The 17089-nt window shown below is 37.0% G+C and overlaps 2 protein-coding genes across 14 annotated transcripts in view; both read right to left on the minus strand.

Moving 5' to 3' along the window:
• LOC143908712 (dorsal-ventral patterning tolloid-like protein 1) overlaps positions 1-17089 on the minus strand; it is a 297226-nt gene that overhangs the window by 123136 nt on the left and 157001 nt on the right. The window lies entirely within an intron of this gene.
• The window catches only part of LOC143908715 (uncharacterized), a 10248-nt gene continuing 5459 nt past the window's right edge, over positions 12301-17089 (minus strand). Inside the window, exon 1 of the mRNA XM_077426477.1 lies at positions 12301-17089. This exon is cut by the window's right edge and continues 5459 nt beyond it. The gene's annotated coding sequence lies outside the window, so the exon portion shown is untranslated.

Below are 17089 nucleotides of genomic sequence, written 5' to 3' on the forward strand. Positions count from 1 at the left end.
GGTCGGAATCCTTATTTTATGTAAGGATAGAAAACCCAGAAAGAAAAATAGGATATTTACCAAAATTAAAAATAGCCCACGGGATTTAACTGGGAGATATCATAGTAAAAAACAATTCAGGAAAGACATATCTAAAAATTTTAAGTACTTTGGACGAAGAAGTAGAAGTTCAAGTACCAACCCTGCGTCTTAAACCATTAAACGAATTATTTGACAATCATGAGTCAAATATGGAGACGCATAATAACCAAGAAGAAATTGCAAATACGTAAATTAATCCTCGAAACTTATTGTTAGAGGATAATCAAATTCCTTGTAAAATTATTGACGGGACAAATAAAGAAGAAATGAAAGTAGATAATAATAATGAAAATAAAAATAGTGACAATGGCGATGATGCAAATTTAAATAATAAAGACGGGATTATAAATAAAAATAAAACTATAAGAGAAAACAAAAAATTAGATAACATTTTTAATCTAGATATTCGAGAGTAAGGTTTTCAAACCTCTCCCGAAATGCTAAACTCCCAAATCCTTGGAGAGGGGAAGTAACCAAACTCCTCGCAAATTATTAAATAATTCCAAAAATCCTGGAAAGGGAAGTTACCAAACCCCTCCTGAAATGTTAAATGATTTTCAAATCCTTGGAGGGGGAAGTAACCAAACCCCTCCTGAATTATTAAATAAATCTAAAAATCCTGGAGAGGGAAGTTACCAAACCTCTTCTGAAATATTAAATAATTCCCAAATCTTTGGAGGGGGAAGTTACCAAACTCTTCCAGAAGATTTAAATAATCTTAGAATTGTAGAGGCAAGTTTCCAAACTCCTCTAGTATATTCTACTTCCGTCGATTACGAGGAGGAAAGTAACCAAACCTCACTACGTAATACGACAGAATTTTGTTTACGAGAGCCAAAAAGTAAGAGCTTCGTAAATCCTGTGTAAAAAATAATATTTCCATGGATTGGAATACCCATAAAAAGTAATATTAATAAAAATAATACAACTTATGTGTGTGTTACTATTGAAGAACTCATGAGAAGAGTAAAATTATATAATCCTAATAAGGAAAAAATTTATGAGATTAACAAAAAAAGTAAACCGTCTTCAAAAACTTTGGCATGTACACAAGCTCGATTCCAGGAAATAATAAAAAATTTCAGGTACAAGCGTAAATCGAAGCAACATCAATTAACGATGAAACATCGGCTAACAATGTTATTTCACGTGAATGTTTTGTATCATCCGGAGAACCTAAGAAAGATAGGCTTACGGAGATTACGAAATTGCTACGACTAGAGCATTTAAATAATGAAAAAAGAAAAGTGAAAGAATCAAAGCTCACTCGCCGATCAATAACCGTCCGTGCTCAGTTTACTTATCCTAATCTTAAGGGCTATCTTAGACGCATTTTCTGCAAAATAGGAAAATCGTGGAGTTCGCAAAACGTAACAAAAATATCCATTAGATATCCATGTGTTATCCGCATATCCATGTCCACAAAATATCTACACAATAAAGAAATTTAAGTTTGTATATATTTTTTTAAAAAAATCCTTGTTAAAATTTTTGTGTTAAAAATGTAACTTATTTATGTGTTAATTTAACTAATCTTGATTATGTTATTCGATTTATTTGTGTTAAATTCATATTTAAGTAAATCAAATGTTAAAAATAATACGGTAAAACTTCAGATTAAGGGCGACCTCAACAATTTTAATGACCTTGATATATGTTGTCAAGGTCATGACTCCGAGTGACCTTCAGAAGGTTTTAGCCGTCGCTCGTTATTCGTTAAAAAATTATTAACAAAAAAGTGTGGAAAATATAGCAGCTATTTTGAGTATTGGACGGCATGAATGACTAATATATATGTCAAAACAGTTCACGCATATACTTTCTACGCGAAACGAGTTGTCACATGGGTTCGTGGCGTGCTTTATTACGAGCTGGTTTATTGTATATCGCCACAAATATTCACACAGATGATCGACTAACTTATTTTGTTTAATACCACCTCTACTTAAATGAGCTCGTAAAGCACGCCACGAACCCATGTGACAACTCGTTTCGCGTGGAACGTATATGCGTGAAAGCAGTAAATTCCGTCCCCCTGCGGTCACATCGGTTCGTGGCGTGCTTTACAAACTTGTTTATTGTATATCGCCACAATAGTCACTTATGCCTTCCAATACTCAAAATAGCTGCTATATTTTCCAAACTTTTTTTGTTAATAACTTTTTAACGAATAACGAGCGACGGCTAAAACTTTTTGAAGGTCATGCACTCGGAATCATGACCTTGACAACATATATCAAGGTCATTGTTAAATCTTCTCCTGCGGGCTTGTTGTCCGGGAGAGATTCTGTGGGCTGGATCGCTCTCCGCGCGTGTTCACCGGCGTGGTCTTCGGAAACGGCGTGGTCAAGACAACGTGTCTTTAATTTTAATTATAAGTTTATTGCACCTTTCGTCGCTAGCACCACTACCGAACTTACAATCTTTGCTCGGTAAGGCAATATTACAAAGAGGTTATTTTTACCCGTTGAGAGGACTGTGCTCGTCACATGTCGAAACACAGACCACAACTGGTCCTGCACGGGCCCGTTCGCGGAGCGGAGGAAAAAACTGCACGCGATTGGCGGAGCGATGGTAGGAGCACGGGCAGGATTGGCTGGTAGATAGTGGCAGCGCATTGGGTCATCGCTAGGGGATTGCAAAACGCGGGAATTCACGCGATTCAAACACACAATACGGAACAGTTATTGAAATCGGTGAGGTCGCCCTTAATCCGAAGTTTTACCTTAAATTTTTGTTCACATATCATTAAACTTTCCTTTATACTTTGTACTAAATTATAGACATTATATTTGTATCATAATTTGACATATTTACATTATGTTAAATGAACACAATAAGTGGACCGTTTGGGATATGTGATTTATATTATATTTAACATTTCCAACTGTGTATCAAAGATATCCATTAGATATCCACGTGTTATCCACATATCCATGTCCACAAAATATCTATCAAAGATATCCATTAAATATCCATGTGTTATCCACATATTCATGTCTACTAAGTATCTACCACATGTCCACCACAGATATTTATTAGTTCGTAACGACGCCGCTAAGCGGCGCATAATGGTAAGACCAACTCGTAGGTAAATTTCTGTTGGAAGCGAATATAAGCAGGTCCCCGGCGAAGCAAAATCGCAACATCTGCGGATCTTCGGACCGGCTCCTCTTTTAAATCTATAAAAATAATATTTTTGAGATGTTGATTCAACGTTTATGTGCTTTATGGGGTTCTATTTGTATATAATGGATACATATAAAAATAAAGAACATCGAATAAATATCCACGCAAATATCTAATCAATATCCATTAGACGTGCAATTATTTATATAAATATCCACTGGATATCTAATGGATATTGCTATGGATATTTAATAGATATCTATTAGATTTTGTATTGCGGACACTTAGATATTTATTAAATATCTAATAGTATCTCTCGTAGATATATATATATATATATATCATGGATATATACACTGGGGATATTTAATAGATATCTATTAAATATTATGTTCGGTGTGGGCATGTATCTTTACGCAAGTACGAGAGTTGTGAGTATCCGAGATTTTGAGATCTTGATAATTAGTGAACAGATCAAATTCAAACTAGGCTTAGTGGATAGCTTAGACCAAAATTATATAATAATTAACAAAAGCGTTTTTATTTTTGGTAAATATTTACCCCTACAAACCCTCCTCTTTAATAACCACTTCTTCACATATATTATAGGGATCACCCTCCTAAGTAACCTTCAGAAGGTTTTAGCCGTCGCTCGTTCTTTATTAAAAAATTATTAACAAAAAAGGTTCGAAAAATGTGCAATTATTTTAACTATTTTGAAAGGCATAAACGACTAATATGTATGTGGAAATAATATGTATAAAAACAAAGAAAGGTCATTTAAAGAAATAAATCGTTAATATATTGAACAGTCTTTTCGTTAAAGCAGAGAATAGTTGGCATAAAAAAGGGTAAAAATTAAGATAAGGAAAGGTACCTCCAATGTTCTTGACCTTGACATATGTTGTCAAAGACATGGTCCTAAGTTTTTTTTTTTTTTAAACTTAATTGTCGGTCATTGCTTACTTAAAAGTTATGAACAAAAAAAGTTTGAAAAATATACAAGTTTGTATTAGTGCTAAGGGAAGTAATTTGCTGATATGTGTATAAACAGTACACATGTAGGGCTACCGCAGGTAGGAGTGGGTGGGGGACATTGGTCCGCGTAAAAAGTTAAAAATTTCAACCGTACAATGATAGACCTCGTTTCGCCTTATAGCAAGTACAATGTAAAGTACAATGCTGTCCAAAGAACCATCTATGCGAAGCGAGGTCCACTCCATCCCGCCACGCCCCTGCTTACAAGACAAAACAAAGTCTCCCTAAAAAAGCTCGATTAAAACCATTAGAAAATCAGCTCTATTCGGTCTAATAAAATTGAATTGTGTTTTTGGACCTGCATTTTCCATTAAAACATAATTACTCTCAAATCGGTTGTACTTTGTTGAACTGGAACTTATGCCAATAGTGTAAATAAATTTCTATGGTTTTTGAATCAGATTTGATAGAAATATTCACATTCCGTCCTATATGTTTTAATATGTTTATATTGGTTCTGATTACGCTCAATCATAAAATAGTAATCAAAATCTTAGAAGTTTTTATTGTTTTTTATTAGCATTTTTTGAACCATGTTGAACCGGAATTTAAAATGTATAATTGGAATTTATCACTGTGGAACGAATATAATTCTAACTGTTTGCATCGGGTTTAATGCAAATATCTCTATTCAATCCTATCGCTTTCATTGAATTCACTTGGTTCTAGCTGAGTTTACTCATAAAATGCATCTCATTAAAAAGCATCTGATTCTTAATCATTTTTATAGCGTTTTCAAACTATGTTAAATCAGTTTTTATTATATTTGACTGGAAATTATCCCGGTTACCCATTCGAGTAGTAACTGCACTCAACGTTGCTTGACATTGACGATCGAATGGACTAGTGGGGACTCTCTGACTCTAACACTTCCTCGTTGTTTATACTCGTATATAACACATCTTTATAGTGTTCAAAAATCTTGTAATGATATATTAACTGGTAAATATTAAAAACAATGTAACAACCCGGGAAAAAAAGATTATATATAAATATATATATAAATATATATAATTATACACATGATTATATATGAAATTTGGTACTTTATCTAAAATTATATATGGGTCCATATATATATTTACATATATATAATCTCATTATATATGTTCATATATGATTATATATGATTATATATAATTATATATGATCATATAGAGACAAAATTCATATATAATTGCATTATATATATAATCATATATATTTATATATAATTATATATATAATCTTTTTTTCCTGGCGACTCAGATCGGACTATATTTGCTCAAATCGAACTATATCTGTGATTGAATTTCATCAAAACAGTCCAGATCTGACTGTATCTGTTTAGATATAACCATATCTATACTCGAATGCGATCCAAAATACATTATTATACATCTGATCATATCTGTCCAGATATAAGTCGAACTGTGGTTGTGCTTGATCGACAACTGTTAAGGTCTGACGATATCTGGCCATGTTTAACTATAATAAATTAAATGTTCGATGATAGATATTTAATGTGATATTTAAATACATAATTATGAATTTATTTATATATAACAAATTAAAAAGATATTTAATTAAATATCTTTAATATAATTATATAAAAATAAATTATGATAAAGATATAATTTGCAGAAGACAAGTATTTTTTATGAACAAAAAAATGTTAGTTATTTGTCATAAAAGCATTTTCATCAATTATATCTAAAATACAAAAGACAATCACAGAAATATAAGTTATTTTGTACATAGTAAACTTATAGATGATGGATAAACAAAAGTAAAAAAATTTCCAATTTGATTATTATTTAATAGCTTATAGATTACATTAAAAATTTTTGTTGAAGTTATTTGGAGAATTACATAATAACTTACATAAATAATTACCAACTCGAATAATAATTATTAGAGACTTTACACTTTTTACTTTAATTATAAGAATTATTTACTGTGTGGTTATACATGGTGTAACAAAAAGGTCTGTACACTGAATTATCTCGGATAGATGACATTTTCGGAAGAAATGTTTTATACAAAAGTTGTAGGGTACCAATAAGTTATCTATTATGTGGTGATATTGGTGTAACCTTAAACGATCTTGGAAAAGTCACATTAAGGTCAGATTGAGTTTTTTAAACGGGGACCTCTATTTTTTATGTCATATTCTTATAGCTCTTGTCAAGACGTTTTCAAAACATTATAAGATAAATTTTTCGTTAAGAATTTCCTGAGATATTTTAAATTTTGTTATGACATTTTTAATGTACTAGACACCACAGACGAGCGCTTCGCACGCGCTATTTAGCTTTAACACTATGCCATTACTATTACACTATTAACTCGTTGATACACACAACTGTCATAATATACGACGACAGCTGCAAATAAAGTAAGCGTAGCGAGAGAAACAATCGGCATCGCAAAAAAGCGACAACAATAAATTTCGATAGATTCGAGAGTATCGACATTACATCTCTTTTTTAGATATGGATGGATGGAAAATATGAGATATATCTCATAAAATATTCATTTTTTGACAACTTTAACTTTATACTTTTATACGTAGAATAATGAAAGAAATTGAATAATAATATTAATTTTTACATTTGTAATTTTGCAAAATTGAATGCGTCTACAAAATGCAATTAAATTTTTTAAAATAATTTTTTTATGTTTTTTTTTTACAACAATTGATTCTTTTCATTATTCTACGTATAAAAGTATGAAAATAAAATTATTGGGTAAATCTGAAGGAGAGCTCCCTCCTCACCGATTTTGCTGAATTTAGGCTCAATCAACGCGTTTTTGCACAAAACGAACGAATCTGGCAGAAAAAAGCCCCGCTCTTCCCAAATTAAAAATGTCATGAAAATATCTCAGGAAATATTCTTATCGAAAGAGCTTATCATAGTGTTTTGAAAACGTCTCGACAAGAACTACAAGAATATGACATGGAAAATAAAAGTCCCTGTTTAACCCTTCGCAGAACATGTGTAATTCTGCTGCTTTCGTCGAACAAGTAGGTGTTTTAGGGCAGTTAAGATTTCCAAGCTGTAATGGTGCCATAAAAAATCTGAAAAAATTCAAGTATACTTTCAAAGGCTTTAAGAATCTATTTATACCGTTATATACGCCTAATTCTTGTTTAGGTTTTTTTTTATAAGTCCGTAAAATCTCCGTAAAATTCAAAATGGAAATATCGAGTGGGTCTTGAAAGCCCCACTTGTTCTGCGAAGGGTTAAAAAACTCAATGTGAATTTCCCAAGATTGTTCAAGGTCCAACCAATATCACCATGTAATGGGTAACTTGGTGCCCTACAATTTTTGTATAAAATATTTCTTCCAAAGACGTCATCTTTCCGAGATAATCCAGTGTCCCAACCTTTTTGTTATACCCAGTGCAAATGCCGGATAGATGGCATTCGATGAGATCCGTTTCTCGTATTTAAAATATGACAAACAATGCCCGGGAAAAAAATCCTTATAATGTCTTATATGTTCATATAAAAAGCGGTCTTATATGCTAATATATGAATTTTGGCCGCATTTGGCCGGATAAACTTTTATATGGTCATATATGATTATATAAGATTATATAAAAACAAATAAAAAATATCTCTTATAATGTCTTTTATGCTCATATAAGAAGCTATCTTATCGTATATGAATTTTGGCCTGATAAGAGTTTATATAGTCATATATGATCATATAAGATTATATATAAGGACTGTGACGTTGCGGCTCGCCGCACCGTCGCGGCGCCCCGCCGCCGTCACAAGGCGCGGAATTTCGCGCCCAGGGACGGACCAGGGAGGCAACGACGAGATCTCCAGAGGTCGTATATAATCGCGTTTCCGCATTCTGATTACCTTCTTTTGTTTTTTTATGCAATGTAATATGCGCGGCACCTCACCCACACCACGGCAAACCTTCGAGGGAGTACTTGGCGAAAAAAATCAAGGACGATCGATAACCAAGGAGGGGTGGCAAACGCGGAAGCAGCAGAGATCGCGGGCTGGCGAGAGCAACGCGGCAGGCGGGCGGCAAGTGCGGCAGCGACGAACGAGGCCGCCGACAGCGGGACCCCAAGCGCTTGGGTAAACACCCGGCTTCAGCAAATGATCTCCATAAGACACCGACCCACGGGGTGGCTGGCCACCGCCCCAGGGTCAAACCGGAGGCACACCGGCACGAGCGAAGTTCCGTCCGCCGCTAAGGACAAAATTTGAGGAGTCGTACACCGCCGAAAGACCGTTGCCCGCCCCCGAAGGACCTCGTATCGACAGCACTGCGCCGGGACACCGCGGGCTTGCAAGCTCGCGCCCGATTGGCTCGCGCGCCCCTCAGGAAGGGGTACCGTATCGATTCCGCAATCGAGCGGGTTTAGCGTTTGACTTTCTGGTCGTCCGTCGGCGAGATAATACGTTTTGCTAAGATACGCGATAGCCACCTCGAGTCGGGCACTTCGATCTTTATCTGGCAGATCGAGGATCGTTGGTGGAAGGTGACGGCGAGGAGTCCAGGAGGAGGCGTATCACCGGTGAGGTTGCCCGTAAATCGCGAGATGTAAAGCTACGACACCGCCCTCCGGTGCACGCTCTCGCTCGGGATAACGCATGTTAAGATCGAGTGTAATTTCGCGATCGATAACGAGAGCGAAGGGCCTCGGGATAGTATCGTGGCCGCGGAACCGTGGTACAAGCGTTATGGCGAATCCCTGAAGGTCGCGATAGGCGTTAATGAGTTCGATATCGCGCGCATATTGCGTTGTTCTCGCGACTTTGGTGTACGGCCGCATACGGGCCGGTACGTCGTAAATTGCGTTACCGTTTCTTTGCGTCGGGAAATTCTTGTGTTCGAGCGTCGGGGTTAGCGTGTCGATGCGTGTTCGGATCTCGTTATTACGGGTTGATCGCGTAAGGTTTGCTCTCGCGTTGAGAAACTTTGCGTCCGGTATTACTTGCGTTCCGTCCTATAGCGTCCCTGCTCGCGATAACCTCAAATTTTGCGTTGGGATGTCGATGGCATTGTTAATCGCGGCCGAATGTTGTTCCCGCCGATTGATTACTTATGTTAGACTTGTACTCGCGTTAAGAAATTACCGGCGTTCACACATTTCGTGCGTTTAGATGTTACTTGCGTAGTTCTTCCTGGCGTTCCGTGGTTATTAGCGATATCGCGACTCTCTTATTTTGCGTTGACCGGTATTCCGCATTATTGGAGAACCGCATGAAGGTTCTCAGACATAAAAGTTATGTTAATTATACTCATAATTAACCTCAAATTACGATCAGAATTACATTTCTTTTTAGTTGAAATATTTTAACATAGTATCAGTGTTATCATTTAACACATCCATGTTATGTTAAATTAAAACAAAAATTTGAGTAGACCGTCTGGGACATGTAATTTATGTCATATTTAACACAAATTTTCCAACAATGTATAATGAACATGAATGTGATTTCAGCATTTTTGGCTATCTGGGCAGGTGTGCAATAGGATTTACTGGGAATTCACAATAACATGGTCTATAGATTCCTGGATGTTTTAACAATATCATTGTTCTTAAAAAGAAATAGTGTAAGGCGTATGTATCGATCTATTGGTATAGAGTGAATATGTGACATATATATAGAGCAAAAGATAGTTTTATTATATAAAAAGTAAAAAAAGTTTCATTATATAATATGAACTCAACAAATCGATTGAGCCCAGAAATGCATCGGTTTACTCATTATAGCTGAACAATAAATCTTGCCTGCGATCAATCAGTTTGGCGATATAAATGTAGCGGCAGCGCCAGTGCCTTACTTCAAACGTACACTTGGCTCGAAACATTACCCCACGATCATATAAACAGGTCTGGACACTTCGGCTTGGCAAGCGTTCCCTGAATGAAGTCAATATGGCGTCAGATAACGCGCGCGCGCGATAGTAAACGAGAAAACGCGTTTTTTTCGGTTATTGGTGTTACATGCTTATTTGTTAAACGGTTAAACACCTGAAAGTAATAAACTATTTAATTTTATCATTCAAAGCATGCAGCAATCCCACATGCATACGCGGTAGGGTTTTACTACATCTGACATAATATTTTAGTTTTCTAGCTTCACTTGAGTCTCACTCTCTCCTATGTTTACGGAATAGGAGTGTCCAGACTTGTTTATAATCGTGCACTACCCTGTCTCTTGATAACCTAACTCAACCCCGATAGGAAAAGATTAATAAGATTATATGACAAAATCTGAATAAAATTGGGAATGCTACAATTATGTCGCAATATTTGCTACAATACTAGTAAAAAAGCCGTAGCCGGATAAGAAGGGTCAATGTGCCCCCACACGGATCATGCTCATTTTTCTTGCTTTGAATGCTATCAGTGTCACTTACAATTTAGTCAAATATTAGCCCTTAATATCGAACCGTTTTGCTGTAAAAAATAAAAATAAAAATTTCGAAAATAATTTATATCTTTTGATCGGCTAAACCGATTTTGATGAAATTTTAATATGTTATAGATATCATTGAGACACATTTGTGAAAAATTCAGGTTTCTAATGACAGAAACATTGATAAAAAAGAAATAAATAAATGTTCTTGATTTTTTCAGTCCCGATATCGTTCTTGTACAATTACGAAAACATTTTTCTAGAATCTTGGAATAAGTACCTATCAGACATAATTTTTTAGAAGCAAAAATAGATAGGCGATACTTTTAAAAAATAAAGTATTTTTTTATTTTTTTTAAATATGATATGTTTTTGGTACGATCGCCATATATTTTATGTAAAATTTTGGGCTAGTATTTTACAATAAGTAATTTTTTCGAACCAATAAAATGGGTGAAAAATACTTAAAAAAAATTTTTTTTTTAAATTATCATAGCTTTTTGGTACCATCGCCATATTTTTATTTAGAATCTTGGAATGGAATCTTACAACAAGTAATGTTTTTGAGGGATAAATAATGTTGAAAAACACTATTGACTGTTTAACAAAGGTTTTACTGCTATGACTGTTTCGTTACAAAATTCCGCGTGCGTGTGGCTGCCGCCATGTCTAATAATTATCTGGCTTCTTCTTGTGCGGCTGGCGCCTTGACCGCTCTCGCGGCGCTACCTCTGAGCTTTCATTAGAACTAGATCTATTTTCCCAACCATGAACATTCCGCCTCCCTTGAAATAACCTTTTTTCAACAAGAAAGTCAATCTCAAACCCAAGCAGCATTTTGACGTCCGCCCGACGTTAAGATAAACACACTTAACGTTGGTATCCAACGTTTTTGCTACGTCGTTTCAACCCTCTTTTGCACTAATTTGGGGAATCAAATTTAGGTTGTACCAACGTTGGAATCCGACTTATATAAGTTAAATTGAGGTTACCTTTTTTCCACCAGTTTTAACGTTGGTATGTAAACTTTGATTTTGTACACTCTGCTAGACCTGAGGTTATTTTTTCACAACGTACATTTTAGGTGTAGTTTTCGTGCTTCCATTCAAACCATATGACGGCATTGGTGTAATAAATGTATCATAATACGTACTTATCAATTTGGCACAAATAAAATGGCTTTATAGGAAAAATATAGTTTGCGCAGTCTTTGATACTATTGTAATTTTGCTATAAATACACGAACCCAGCACTGAAATTGTATAACAAAACCCACTTTATTGATAAATGTGAAAATGATAGGTCGAAATTAGACGAATCCTTTCTAAAATATTCCAATTTACTAAATATTCTAATAAATAACTAAAATTTTCCAAAGTGTAGATTTTAATTTTTTTTCATCAAAATTACTTTTAAGATAAATATGTTGTCAAAACTTTAACAACAGATATTATATAAATGCTTTAAATTGTTAATAAAGTGCGTTAAAAAATTTAAATCTAAATATACTGGAAAATGGCGGATTATTTGCCTTCCTCTTCGAGGAATGAAAATGGCGAAGTCAGCGTTCCACACTAGATCAAACTTTACGTAGTAAAAGGTGCGATAAATTCTACTAAAATTTGTCTTTTCGTATAAAATAATTAACTTTTTCCGACTTTTCCAAACTAAGTAGTATACCACTGTAGGCAAAATTGTACCTATATTGACTAAAAGTCTTAACAAGGTCGCCAAACTGACTTAACATGTCGATAAAGTATTAATTAGTTGAAAATTCTATACTAGATTTGCGAATGAGTCGTATATCTTAACCAAATCCGACCTATGCAATACCATCTATATGGTGATCTAGTGCATGGTTATGGCAGCCGTGCAGCCGAGCGAACGCGCTCTCGAGCTGTGAACCGCGCGGCGCGCGCGAGTTGTTTCCCGACGACGCGACGATAACCGCGTGAGATGAAATGGACCGGTTCGGCCGTGAATCGTCAACATTCGTCGCATAGTCCTCATAGCTCACGCACGACGCCGCGAATTGCCGTCGACGATGCCCGCTTGACGCAGCAGTAATCTGCTCTACATTTTTTTAGGCAGAATTTGTTACCATTTCTCGCGATTTCTTAACGTCAGTCAGAAATGACCACAGGCGACGTTTCACAACGTTAGCGTTTTACAACGTTTGATAACAAAACGTTGGTTTACGTTGGGAATTACGTATTGAAGTCGCTCGAAAAGTGTAGTGCAGAGTATAACGTCAGGCGAACGTTAAATATCTTAACGTCGGGTAATAGGACTTAAACTGTTTCGAATTTGACTGGGAAAGTGATAAAAAAAGCACGTCGTAATTTTAACGTTTAGACAACGTCCAAAAAACGTTAGTAATTATAAGTTACATTTTATAACTTTCTTGAACCGCTTACAACGTTGTGATTAGTAGAAAAGTAGTCCTTAGTCGGAAAGTTAACCGAAAAATGCTGCTTGGGAATCCGCCAAGAAGTCAGCCTTAAATTCACAATCATTGCAAAGTCAGATAGCAAATTACATTGTCGTTGAATACTCTAAAAATAGACGAGTTAATTATACAAGTCTTAAAACTATAAATAAACCTAAAAATAACTAAACTTCAGAACTTAAAATCGGAGCAAAGAAAAAATATTTTGCTGAAACAAAACGCTATTGTATTATAATGCAATTTCTTCGAATAAAATATAAATTAAGCCGGCCATTTCGGCTAACAAAAAAAAAACAATCTTACATTTTTTACCCGGTGATAATCATAGTGCAATTTTGTGCACAAGGCTTTCCATAGATATAATCCAATAAATCAATCTAGCGATAATCCATCCTGGGGAACGGGCATAAATTTCGGACGGATCGCTTAAAAGTGCCGCTATGAGTCCGCACCGTTACAACTCGTACAACATTATCTGGTCCAGGGTGGAGTTCAACAACTCTTCCAAGCATCCTCCTAGAGGGGATAAGTCATCCTCCTTGAGCAATACTAAAGTATTAAGCGTGATGTTGTCTCCTTCTTTGGTCCATTTGCCTCGTTTCTGTAGTTCTTGTAGATACTCCGTTTGTGTGCCATCGAAGCCAAAATTTTTGGCGAAGCTTTTGCAGGTGTTGCCATCTAGATAGTTTATTATCTGGAGTCCCGGTCCAATCTTGCTAAACGGGCTGTATTAGAGAATCGCCAATAAGGAAATGGGAAGGAGTGAGGACTGACAGATCCGCTGGATCACTCGATAGAGGGGTCAGGGATCTGGAATTTAGAATGGCTTATATTTCAGTCAAAAGCGTGTTATATTCTTCACAAGTAAACGTTAAACCTTGCGTCAGTGTGTAGAGATGACGCTTCAAGGCTTTCACCGCCGCCTTCCATAAAACACCAAAATTTGGAGTGCGTGGCGGAATAAAATTCCATTTTATACATTGACTCGCGAGATATGTCTCTATCTCAACCTTTTCTTTCTCTAGAAACTTGTAGATTTCTTTCAGTTTCCGAACCGCACCAACAAAATTTGTTGCGTTGTCAGAGAAGAGCTGCGAACAGATCCCTCTTCGCGCGGTGAATCTTCGTAAAGCTGCGATAAATGCTTCAGTGGTGAAATCGGTCACTAATTCTAGATGCACGGCTTTTGTACTAAAGCACGTGAATACTGCTACGTAGCCCTTGGATACGTGAACTCTTCCACGCCGTCGACTTTCTCGAAATTGGAGAGGACCGGCATAGTCTACGCCGGTAGTCACGAACGGACGCGAGAATCCGCTAACTCGCTGAGCTGGTAGATCTCCCATTTTCACTTCAGGGAACGTCGGTCTGAAACGATAGCAAGGCAAACAAGCTTTTATTACCTTTCAAGCTTCTCTTAGACCGCTTAACGGCCAGAACCTGCATCGTACAGCACTCAATAACTGAATAGGTGGACAGTGGTGTAAACGTATGTGTTCGTTCTTCATTATCAAATTCGTAACGAAATGTTTAGCGGGTAGAATAATCTGATGCTTTTGATCTTCGGACATAGCTGCATGTCGGAGCCTACCGCCAATGCGAATTAATCCTTCTTTGTTTAGAAAGGGGTCTAATGGTCTCAATTTACTTTTGCGATGTACTTCTTGCCCGTTTTCTAAGTCTCGAACCTTTTGCGAGAATGCCTCTCGTTGCACTATTCTTGCTATGATTTTTCGGCATTTCTTAGTTTTTCCACAGTGACAGGGCGATTTCGTGGACCTGCTCAACTGCTGCTTCTTCATCAAAGACAGTAAGAGATAACTCTTTGCAACTTGCTATAAGAAGAGAATCTCTCGAGAATCTTCTTTGCTGTAGCCGTCACTAATGCTACAGTTACTGGTTTCATCTCCGGCAGTACCGTATCAGGCGCTTTCATGTTTTTCGGCCATTGATTTTTTTCCGTCATCCACTGAGGTCCATGCCACCACAGCTTATCTTCGATTAATCGGTCAACTTCAATTCCTCTCAACAGCATATCTGCCGGATTATCTTCAGAGGGCACGTGGTACCATTTTATATTCTTCGTTAGCAGTTGTATCTTCGATACGCGATTAGCCACAAATGTTTTTAACACGTTGGGTGGAGTATTAATCCAACCGAGGACTATGGTATTGTCGCTCCATAGTCGCACTGTACGAATACGATCGCCGTAAGCCTTTTTTGCAGTATGATAAAAATCAGATAATAATAGAGCAGCTTCTAGCTCCAAACGTGGCAGGGATATAGTTTTTAACAGGGCCACTTTGGACTTCGCGCAGATGAGATGAGATTGTACCTTTCTCGATTTGTCTATGCTCACAGCGTATAAACAAGCACCGTAGGCCTTTTCGGACGCGTCTCCAAATCCCAAAATATCAAACTTCTTTGATGAATTAACAGGTATGACGTTTCTCGGTATGCGTAATTCATTGACTCTTGGCAAGGAAGTATAATACTTTTCCCAAGTCGATAGAAACTCCGGAGGAAGAGTTTGATCCCAACTAATTTCAAGCAGCCATAATCGTTGATGCACTTGCCGTTAATGAGTAGCGGCGCTATTAATCCCAGCGGATCGAATACTTGCGAGATCTTCGAGAGTAAAGTACGCTTCGTTGTGACCTTTGTCTTCTCGATCTCTACCTTATATTGCAGGCAGTCTTCTGCCGCATTTCAGAGCAAACCTAGAGTTTTTTGGTCCTTCCTTATCTAACACCAGCAGCTTATCAGTTTTACATGCCTCGCTAAGATGTTGTAGTATTCTCGAATCATTTGCTCTCCATTTTCGAAGATAGAATTGTCCTCGTGCTAATAACTCGGACAGTTGTCTTTGCATCTCGATTGCTTCTTCCAATGTGTCAGCTCCTGTTTGGATATCGTCCATGTAGGTTTCTTCTTCCAATGCTTTTGCCGCGAGTGGCAAATCTTTTGCTTCTGCAGCTAACTCTCTCAGACAGCTAATGGCTAGAAAACCCGCACTTGCCTGGCCGTAGGTCACAGTGTTCAGCTCACATAATATGATGAGTTCGCTCAGACTTCTTCTCCATAGTATGCGCTGAAACACCCGATCTGGCTTGGCCACAAAAATCTGCCTGTACATCATGGCCACGTCCGCCGTTATTACGTACCCATAGATTCTGAATCGCAGGATTATGTAGATTAAATCCTGTTGCAAGTTTGGTCCCGGAATGAGCTTGTCATTCAGTGATGTTCCGAGTGTTGTCTTGGCAGACGCATAAAAAACAACACGCAATTTTGTAGTGACACTGTCTGGTCGTATTACCGCTTGGTGAAGAAATATGTAACCTTCCGATCCTTGAATTTTTTCATCCGTTAATACGGACATGTGACCTTGCTTTAGATAGTCATCCATAAATTTGACATATTCCTTCTGAAATTCTGGATCCTTTGAGAATCTTCGTTCGAGCGATAATAACCGTCGATATGCCTGCTCCTTTGAATATCCTAAAATGACCTCTGATCGCTGCGGTAGTCGCACAACGAATTGACCGTCTGGCTCTCGCTTGACTGTATCCGCAAAATATTCCTTGCAATACTTTTCTTCTTCGGTGTATTGAAAGATTTCCGGAAACTCCTCTTGCTTCCAAAATCGTTCGATTTGTTTGCTCAGCATCTCATTTGTGATCGATAAGTGCGTCATTGATGATTTCGATTTCTTTCCAGGTATCTCACCTTCGATTATCCAACCTAAGCGCGTATTTTGTAGAGCTGGTTGTCCAGAAACTTGATTTTTCGGGTTGCCGACAAGGATCTTCCAATAAAGTCCTGCTCCTACTAGTAGATTTATTTGACCAGGTTTTTCAAACACTGGGTCTGCTAAGCGTATGCTCTTCGGCATTGCTATCTGCGTTATGTCGATTCGACTTTGTGGTAACTGCTCCGTAATGTTTGGCAGTATCAAGCATTCAAGATTTGTCGAGAAGTCCTCTTGAAGTGATTTTATTCGAACTGTTAC

Source organism: Temnothorax americanus, unplaced genomic scaffold (assembly GCF_048541705.1).
Source record: "Temnothorax americanus isolate GAGA-0224 unplaced genomic scaffold, ASM4854170v1 Scaffold112, whole genome shotgun sequence".
Lineage (NCBI taxonomy): Eukaryota > Metazoa > Arthropoda > Insecta > Hymenoptera > Formicidae > Temnothorax > Temnothorax americanus.